Raw genomic sequence first — 10,803 nt, forward strand, 5'->3', positions numbered from 1 at the left:
GCCCCGCTATTTATAACATTTATAAAGGCGATGTCGATGCTTAAGTGTACTTATGAAAGTTTTCCTGGATCACGTAACAGCTGGTCGGTTATTGCTTCCTTCATCATCTAGATTCTAGAACTATATGCTACAATGAAATCGACCTAGAGTATGATCGAGAGGGATTCAAAAAGGCGAGTTCATCATATATATATGACTGAGCTGTCTTATCATCTTTTCGATTCCCAGGATAAACACAGAAACCCTACCCTATTCCTACCCTTCTCAATCTTCCACGACAAAGGAAGACATTGGGAAAGATTTGTAATACCTTTCGTTCAGTTGCTTCATCCTTAACTTTAGGTCAGCAGCACTGCTTAATAAATGAAGAAGATCTTCTCTAGTATAGTCTGCTAGTGAAAGCAAACTACTTCCTTTCATCGAGATGTCCTGCTGTCGACATATCTGAGCATGATTTGTAGATGCAACACTGTGGTCATGAAAAGGTAAACAATAAACTAACTCTGTTTTTTTTTTTGTAAAAAAAAGTAGTTTGGGTTGATTTAAATATGTATTTCCTACATTTTTGGTGATGTAGATTGTTTTCGAATATGAGTAACACATCTGAGTGTATTACATCGAGGCAGTGTTCGATGAATCCACATTCTATGTAGTATGTTTTTACCAAGTTTCTCATATATATGAATATTATTTCTGTACTTTATCCAATTGCGTAAGGAATGAGAAAGTTATATTTGTATATATATATATATATATAAATACTAATATAGACAGTATTTCTACATTTTATAAGCCGATAATAAAGGACGTAACCATTCAACGGTAGGTGCATCGTGTGCACTCACTTTTCTCACACCTTTCTCTTCAAACTAGTCGTTTACTTCTTCCGATAACACTCACATATTTTGCTATCTCATATCCGGGCCTACGTTGCCAAAGCTACAAGATTGTTTAGCGTATTTTAAGTATGGTGAAGAAATAATGAACTACTGGGCAGTTCACCGCATTGACGTAAATTACTTAAAATGTAGGTATCAATTACAAATGAATTAAAAGTTAGTCATTCGTGGTAAATGCCTAAAATTGTAGCTTTCAACAGAAATGACAATTCATATTCAAACAATGTTTACTCATTCTAATATTGAGATTCTCAAAGGATAGGCTTATATAAATTTCGTTACAAATTTAAATGACAATTTCTGCCATATCTTTCCGGTTTCGGCATTAATGGATAACTATACCATACTCCAAGTTTGAAGCAAAATCGATAGCAAACCTGAGGGAAAACAGGCGCGACAACCAAACTAATTGCGACTTCCTGGCATACTGCTTTTAGGAAGCAATGTTTTTAAAAACATGTGCGGAGGCACTTTCTCAGTTATGAAGAGTTTTAAATCTTACACTAAATGTAGGTATAGAGAAAGACTTTGGCACGTTTTAGTGCGTTTTTTTGTGATTTCCGCATGTTTTAGCTTGATAAATGAGTTAAATGACAAATATTGATCACTGTGTTTGCACACTAGAAGTGTTTGTTCTGTATCGCGCTGTTTATCTATTCTTGGCACTATTGTGGTCCCCGAAGAATGCAAAAATAATTTTGTGGCCCCGGAAGCGGACAACTTTGGACCACCCTGCTCTAGAAAATCTAATTAAAAGCTTGCTTCTAATTAATTACCGACCCTGCTTTATTGCTGCCCTGAACGTCTTCATAACGTTATAACGCAAGAATGTCCTCCTAACAAGTGCGTTCCAATTTCTGTTGATACTTTAGTGCGTATGCTGTTTTTCTCAAAGATCATTCCAAGTGATTTTCCTTCCAGCTTGCGGAATCTATTCGAATGCAGTAGAATAAAACTAACAATTGATCATTTAAAAATCTACACATAAGAAAGAATAAAATAACAGTCTTCCTAGCACCGTTTCAATAATTTAGTACAAAAAACCTTGGTGAAGACATAAAACATAAATTTTGCAATAAAAGGCAGACCTTTATCACGCTTCAGTGATATATATATATATATACCATAAAAGTAGTGAGAGACGTAATTCACAGCGGACACTATGCCCTCAGAGAACCGCGACGTATTATGCATATATACACATGTTTCACGCACTGTCCAGTTCGTCATTTTAAGAGCTGGAAATATCTTGTGATAATATACTTATCGTGGCGTGGGCTACTTTGTGTGCTTTTGGAGGATTTCATTCAGGTGGGCAACTGGTTAACTATTGACCAGACTTCACAAATATATATAATTCACAAATATAATTGATGACGCCCTGTTATGTAGTATATATATATATATACATCTATTTGCTGCATTTCGGTCACATGTTATTTTTTGCTGCAGTTGGGCTACTCGTTTTCTGTGGCATATGGTGAGCCACTCACAGCGTTATTTTTAGCGGTTTTCAATAAAAAATGGTATGACAAAATTTCACGCAAGTGATACAGTTCGTTTTAAATATATTGGAGTTGGTGCCCAATCGTCGTCGCCCAATTCCGAGGGACTACGTTATTTAGCCTATTTGCGGGAATGAGGAACATCATTGGATATGGTTGACACCGCGAGCTGGCTATTTAATCATAGTCCATCATTAAAAACGTTCACGCTTCCCCTAAATGCTTTGCTTGTAAGCCACTGCCCACCTGTTGAATATATTTGTAAAAATATAGTCTGTAAAACGCTCTGCCCGGAAACAGAGCTCAATGACCTGTAAACATTGAAATCACTTGAGTGTGACTAGATTGACGGGTACTCGCATCCGAGACCCAAAAACCCGGTTTTGCAAAAAATAAACCTCTTCCTTTGGCCTGATCACTTTTGTGGGTTTTGTAGACATCGTGACAGACCTTCTTGCCAAGTTTGGCACGGATTAGTTCCCTGTAAAATGTTCGTTTGTTCCCGAAACCCCGAATATACTTTCGTATCAAGTTTCGTCGTGCGTAACGACATCTGACTCCGACTGCGCTTTCGAACTGAAGTGCTCTCGGTTGCCTAATCACAGATGAGTTTCTCGTGTAACAGACGATATTAGACCATGCACATGAAAATATGAGACTACTCATTTAATTATTTTTATACTCGTAATAGATGGCACACATGGAAAAATAATAAATTGACAGTATACATACTGAAAAGTATTGTTCAGGAATTGTTCAGAACTAAAATCTCATCGTCTACAAAATTATATTTTGCGAAGTAATTGCAATTTCAAAAATGGAATAGATTTTTTTATTGAGGTCAAAGTGTAACCTGAAAAGAGATCTAATAGCGATATTTTGAAAGTTGTTCATAGTGGAGTTTTGAATACCACATGACAAAATTTCCATAATTTCATAAATTGGATTATCTGTTAAATGACTTATTGCTGAAAGTTACGAAGTCGTGAGTTAAACTTCAAACACATATAAATGAGCGAATTTTCAGTCAAACTTAATTTTTTTTTGCATTAGTCGATGTGAGAATTTTATAATTATATTTTAAGGGAGTGGTTTCAATTACCTATATGACCTCGGACCCCAAAATGGAAAATTTGTTCTAGTGCATTTGGATTAAAATTTTTAGTATATTCGGATATATTTCAACATAAGAAAGCTAAAAATGTTATCATCAATAAAATTCGAAAAAATTGGATTTTAAATTTATTTTTTTATCGTTTTTTTCGGCCATCACTTTTGATATATTTGATGAAAACCAATGATGTCAATACCAATCACTTGGTATTTCAGAGACGCATTAAATTCGCAAATAAATGGGGTTAGAAAACTAATTATCGCATATCGAAGTTACTATAGGGTTTCATCGATTATCTCAATTTTGTGCGTTCGATGTCGTTTTTTGTTGTATTCAAATGTATTTGTCTATAATAAGTGCATTACACGTGCTTTACATCACTTTTAGGCAAAAGAACTAGAAAATATCGATTCATGATGTTGAGGGTCTTGAAATCGCCATAATTATTAAGTTGTTTTGCGATAATTTATTGTATTAACAATTGAAAGTATTTATATGAGCAAGTTAAAACTACACGTTGTATTTTGGTACCTCCCACCATTAAATCGAACCATCACCTGAATAATTACCCGTTCTTTGAAATAAAATATATTCTTTCAAATATAGTTACCATTTCCAGAAAACTTTTACCATTACCAGAAACTTTTCCTAATAAATGCAATATTTCGTGTTCTGATGACCGTAAGTTGCATAATTATATATTTAAAACGGGAGAACAGAGAGAATGGGGGTGGAAAACGAAATAACTCGGCATCTTCAGGAGCAATTCAGACTTTCCGTACATAGACGTGTCCTAATTCCTGCGTTGCCACAAGTCTCAGCAACAAATTGTACCCCATTAGTTTAATTAGGAATTCTGTCGCTAAAAGAATAACATGAGCTTTTAAATATGCCAGAGTTCCAGTTCGTTAGAAAAATTTCAAGAGCTAAGTAGATCTTTTTAATCTGAATTTCAATTTCAGGCAATATATATATCTGAGTGGGATGCGTCCAAATTAGTCCACAGTGTATAGGCCATTAACTGATTTGCTTATTTAATAGTCGGAAAATAGTTACGCCAGTTAATGTAATTAATATTATGTGTTTACAACAATGCGGAAAAATCCTAGTAAAAGTACACAGTAATCAAGAATAAATATCACGATGACCGCTATATATCACGCACCACACTTTTTCTAGTATTTCGTTGTCAGCGATTCAAAGTCCAGAAACGTTATGAAGGTATTTCGAACAATTTTTACAAAATGAATAAAAATAACCTATATTCATTTGCCAAAATGGGCATGGTTTCAGAATCCAGTTTCATTTTTAAGAAAAAGGAAAATCAATATGTAGATCAAAAATTGGTGCGCGTGTTTCGTGCCGAAATTTTAAAGAATTTAAAAACCAATTGAAAGATGCATTATCAGAAACTTAGAAAAGAGGGGCGATTTTACAAATTAGAAAATAACCTGAGTATCTTTAATAAGAGAGAATGTAAGAGTAAATTTATTTCTCATTTACTTTTAGTTTCACACCAATCGCTTATTCACTTCCTCATAAAGCATAAGGTACATGTATAGGTACATAAATTTTGAGTTTGAGAATTAGATACAGATGTTAAAAAAAGACATTCCTTGTCGATCACCAACATATTTTACCAGGCTCGCACCGATTTCGATTGTAGTTTTGTTGGCATACTCAGAATCAACACTCACTTAGAGGCCAGCTTACAATGCTATATCACTTATATTCATGAATGGTAATAGATAAACTTTTATAGTGCACAAGAGGGGTTTGGCTGATAAATAACTTTCCAATCATACCAACGGTTTGTGGATATTCGGCCAATATGTCTTTTTTCCGATATTTGCTGAACAACTTCTTTTTTCAGATCAACCATATGATTTTTCTTGCGATATTTACTAGTTTTATCCTCACCGAATTCTTCATTCTCCAAATACCATCTTTCCTTCCACATGTTTTTGAATGACTCCGAATTATCTTATATACTGTACAATGAAGCACATAATACTTCAATCATTTATTGAACCGCTTTAACGTCTTTCATTTATTAAACCCTCAAAATGGAAGCAAAGCGCTTTGTTTTTTGTCTGTTTTCTTGTTAGCATCGTAATTCACCACATCTGCGATTAGGAAAACCACGGTAACGTTATTTGATCTAAAATGCATCTTCAGCAAAAAAATGATTTTGTTGATTTGGTTTGGGAAAATATAATAATGTACGGGTATGGATGTTTGGCGCTCCAGAAATATGTGAACCAAGATGGCGGACACCGGTACGTAGTATGTGTACCAGGTTAGGATTAGGCCATAATTGTATTCTAATTTTCCTTAGTTCTATTACAAGGTCGGGGAATACCCAAGTGAGTCCCGTAGTATTTGTTCCTGAAATTATGGCCTAACCCTAACGTTGTACACATACAATGTTCCGGTGTCCGCCATCTTGGTTCACATACTTCTGGAGTACTGAATGTTTCATATTCATTTATCGATATAGATAGGTACCAGTTTATGGGACGACGTCGCCGCTTTTTTGTTAGCTTTCAAGCAAAATATAAATAAAGTCGGCAATAGTCAAGCATGTTGTTAAGAATATGGAATATGTTGCCAAATCAAAAATTGTTATCATATGTAATATGTATTATTAGTTAATTTTCTGATTGAGCAATGCTAGAATGTACAGAATTGATTGGTTTGAAAAACTTAATCTTTAATGCTCAAAACAAAAACTAATCGGGTGTCTATGAAACTAATGAATATTTGATATTATGATAGTTGTTCAATAAATTATATTCACCTTCAAGTAACGAATTGAACTTTGGCAACTTCATTCACAAGTTGTGGCAAACAGTGATTCATATCCAGGAGTTCAAATAAAACTATTAATATGCAACTTACTAAATATTAGCTGGCAGAACAAAACAACATAATAAAGTTTTTATATATGGTCCATTGAATTGATATATCAGCAAAACCATGAAAAGAAACTCTATAAACACTCCTAATAATATCACGAAAAGACTCTATTCTGTCACTCTGAAGAGGATTATTATGTTTGCTCCATATATTCTCATGGCTGCCATAATTAGATAGTGAGATACTTTGCACACTTGAAGTGATATCCCCACCAATTCGATTAATTATGGGAAATCCTTACCAAGTACGGTAAGGCGAGCAAGATCCGACTGAATTTATCCTTTATTTGAATCGATAACTAAAACCGACTTCTCATCGCTCCTGACTAAGCAGATACATACTATATATGACGTAATAGGTCCAGTCTGCAAGTTTGCACATTTAGGGTGAAATTTACCATAACAGTACTCCAAGTTCCAGATATGTTTCCAGCGAATTATTGGAATACAATACGATAGCGAAAAAAATTTCCTGTTAATCCTCAAAATCTTGTCAAAAGATAACCGGGTCTAAAAAGAGAAATCATGATATATATTTGTAGCCCCAACTTAGCAAAAACAACTACAAGATAGATAGCTGGGCCTAGAAACTGTCGACAAGAACCAGAATCACAAAAAGTTTCACACTTTTTGCTCCTAAAGAAAATAAAGTCCAAACTATTTGTGCGACAGCAAAATGTGGCCCAAATATTACCGTCGCCCAAGTACAGCGAAAATAACCCCGTGTTGTCGATCAAATCGATAAAATAGGAATACATATATATAAATTGCATATTTGCTATTTTACAACCGACCGTTATGAATATTTTCGATGGGTGCATTAGTTTCAACATAATTTTGGTAATTTAGAATACTGAGTCACCACGTGCTATTTTTGTCAGGTTTTGGAGTGCTCGTTTCAAACTAATTCCATAAGAGGAGAAGGCTGAAGTATTAATCGCAGTGCATGTTATGGATTTTCCTCAAAATCGCAATAATATATGTAAAGTTCGACTGGTTTCTATTATAGTAGCACAAGATACTATTTACCTCTGGAAATAGGAAATCTGATAACAATGATTAGCGTATTGCAAACCATGTCGAGTCAATCAGTACATTTGTGATCACGACCATTCCAATAAATTGTATTCGAAATTCAAGTAATGTGAAAATTGTGGTAAAGTGTACGAATTATATCAAAAAAGGCTAAAACATCATCAATTTACAACTTTACTCGAAGAATATAAATCAGTACATAGCCATGTTTTTTTTTTTATTCAGTTGTTAATCTTGGGGATAATACAGGGCTTGGCATTCAGTTCCCGAGATAAATATAGCGAAGAGTTAATTTACGTCTGCTACTCGTGTATGATGATTAGGGTGCTCGCCGCACATGAAGTTTGTGCATTCCTTCTATATTCAATCAGAGCAAAGTGTGTGTGTTTGTATAAGCAAATTTACTGAAAGCAAAGTTACGCGCATCACTCAAAAATATAGAACAATGATCTCTGAGCAAAATTACAAGAGACAAATGGAGTTGAGCGAACTTCTGATACATTTTTGCACTTTTTAGCAAGGTTTTTAGTGCTTTTTGACGGTTTTTTATTGTTTTTACACGTTTTAACAAGATAATCACGGCGTAGGAATAAGAATTGTAATTGGTTAGGACTGCAACACAAAATAAAAACTTCATCACAAAACTTAGATTTTGAAATGTTTGTTTGTCGAATTCAAAATTTACCGCAATTGTAAAATTTGAATTATTCGTTTGCTGAATATGAAAATCTTATAAAACTTCGAATTCTAAACCTTTGTTTACCGAATATGAGATATAATCTTCACAGCTGTTTGCAAGTTCACTAAATGTTTCGTTTCTGCACTTGTTTCAGTCCTATACATCATTCAAAAGAATATGAGACAAAATAAGCATATGGTATGCCTTGAAGTGGTGGGAGTGACGGTGTCGTAGCAATTGTGTTCATTAGACAGTGGGTAAAAATTTATAATTGAGTACGCTGTGAACAATCAAATGGCGATAAACAAGAGAGTTATGCTCAAATTTATGAGCACATAGCGCAACATAGTGGCAAAATTGTGATGACGTCATATCACACGAAGAAACGAATCCCATACAGCACACCGGGATACTTGAAATAAATAAAAGTAATAGCGTTCTAGCGAAAAGTTTAGTTTCAAATTGATTAGTCCAGTAATCAAAGAGTTTTTTTCTGCTACAAAGAACAAGTACAACAACAACATAATAACAAAACGATCGTTATGTCCACTAACGTGTCCAATAACGCAGAATGCAGCCAGCCTTGCACAATGGATATGACGGCAAAATAAATGACATGAAAGAGGGAACACTTAAAAGTTAGATATCAACCCTAGCGGTCTAGATTCACGTTGGATGGATCGTTTACAACGTAACGATTTGTATATGTGACGAATGAGAATGTAGTTATGATAAGTCTCCGCGGTCATTTTCTCACGGTGTTTCGTATTTCCACTTAGAACGAGGCTTCACGGAAACTGTAACTCTTACGTAAAAATCTGAAACTTGCGGCTTGGTAGGAATATACTGCTAGACCAATAAGGGTTTCGAACCTAAAATACTTAATTCACAACCGCCGTGTATAGAGGCAGGGTGTGTGGTAACTACATATGCGTGTTATTTGGGTTTTTAAAAAACCTCGAAGTCTTCTCAAGATCCACTGCATATTTTAATCCGTCTCCTGTTCATTTTAATCGGTTCATATATTACTCGATTCCACACTTTTACGCTTTAAATTGAGCAACTTGACATTTGAAATGTCTATCTTCATTATCTCCACGTTTTAGCAACGGATAAAATTACTTATCTAGAATTAAAAAAAAAGTCGGTGATTTGACAACTATTTTCATTTATAAGTTTACCGCAATACTTCCCACTAAAGTTAAACTTTAATTACTTATTGTATTTGAGATGTTTTTAACAACTGATTAATTTCAGCATTTCCACCCATTTTTCTTAAATGTGTGATAATTATGATAAAAATACATTTGGTTATAATCGATTGTTCCAGCAAATATTCATTTCATCTTAAAAGTATTTCGAGATATTAGGAGGAAGTAAAAATCTACCACGAAGGGTTAATTTATACTTAAAAAGGATACCTAAGTTCATAATATGCACCATTTCTTACGGCGATGAACGAGATTCGTCAAAGATTTTAGGCTAGAGCGAAATGTTAACAGGAAAACATGTTTCTCACTTTGGAAGGACCGTTTGCAAACGCGATGACCACTACACTACGGAAAGACATCAGGGTCGGTTTCAAGCCGATTTCACGAACCACGGGTGTATATGTTTCCTTATATAGAAGTCTCCCAAGAGTATTGTTCATTTTAATATGACCCACCGGCGTATGCGTTTCTGTAGTGTAGTGGTCATCACGTTCGCTTTACACGCAAACGGTCCGCATCGTTTAAAAATTGGTATTTATCTAGTTAGTGTTAGGAATGATTTGAAAATTGGAATTTCTTGCGCAATCTTTTTTTTTTTTTTTTAATTTTGAGTGGTAGCGAGTGTGTTTATTTTTTGCCCTAAGATCCGAAATTTTGAAACAAACGATTTCATGGCATTTAAAGTTAGACACAAAGTGGTAAGAACGTCTTTTTCAATACTATTTTGCTCTATTCTAGAGCTATTCACTGATATTTGGCCGTTTTGGGGCTTACTATCAGTTCATCCTCCAAAGACTTACGCTCAGCGGCACCTAGTCGCTACCCCTGCGCTACGGTGACTGACGAGGACACCGCCGCAAAATATTACTTATAGGCAGATTTTCCTCGAGGCAAATTCGGTAATTAACATGCTGCGTTTGTTCGTGCGGTTATATATGTTTATTGTATATTATTACTAAAAGTTTGTAAGAAAGGGATAGGATTTACATATTGGTCCGGTGTATGTATGTATGTTTATTCGTCTCGTAAAAGCAATATAAAAGAATTAGTAATTATAAATACTGAATACGGTATGTATGCACAAGTTCATACTGACCTAAAACACGAATATGCGTCATACATTCCTTTTGATATGGGAAATCTGATAACAATGATTAGCGTATTGCAAACCATGTCGAGTCAATCAGTACATTTGTGATCACGACCATTCCAATAAATTGTATTCGAAATTCAAGTAATGTGAAAATTGTGGTAAAGTGTACGAATTATATCAAAAAAGGCTAAAACATCATCAATTTACAACTTTACTCGAAGAATATAAATCAGTACATAGCCATGTTTTTTTTTTATTCAGTTGTTAATCTTGGGGATAATACAGGGCTTGGCATTCAGTTCCCGAGATAAATATAGCGAAGAGTTAATTTACGTCTGCTACTCGTGTA

Source organism: Styela clava, chromosome 8, assembly GCF_964204865.1.
Source record: "Styela clava chromosome 8, kaStyClav1.hap1.2, whole genome shotgun sequence".
NCBI classification, from domain to species: domain Eukaryota; kingdom Metazoa; phylum Chordata; class Ascidiacea; order Stolidobranchia; family Styelidae; genus Styela; species Styela clava.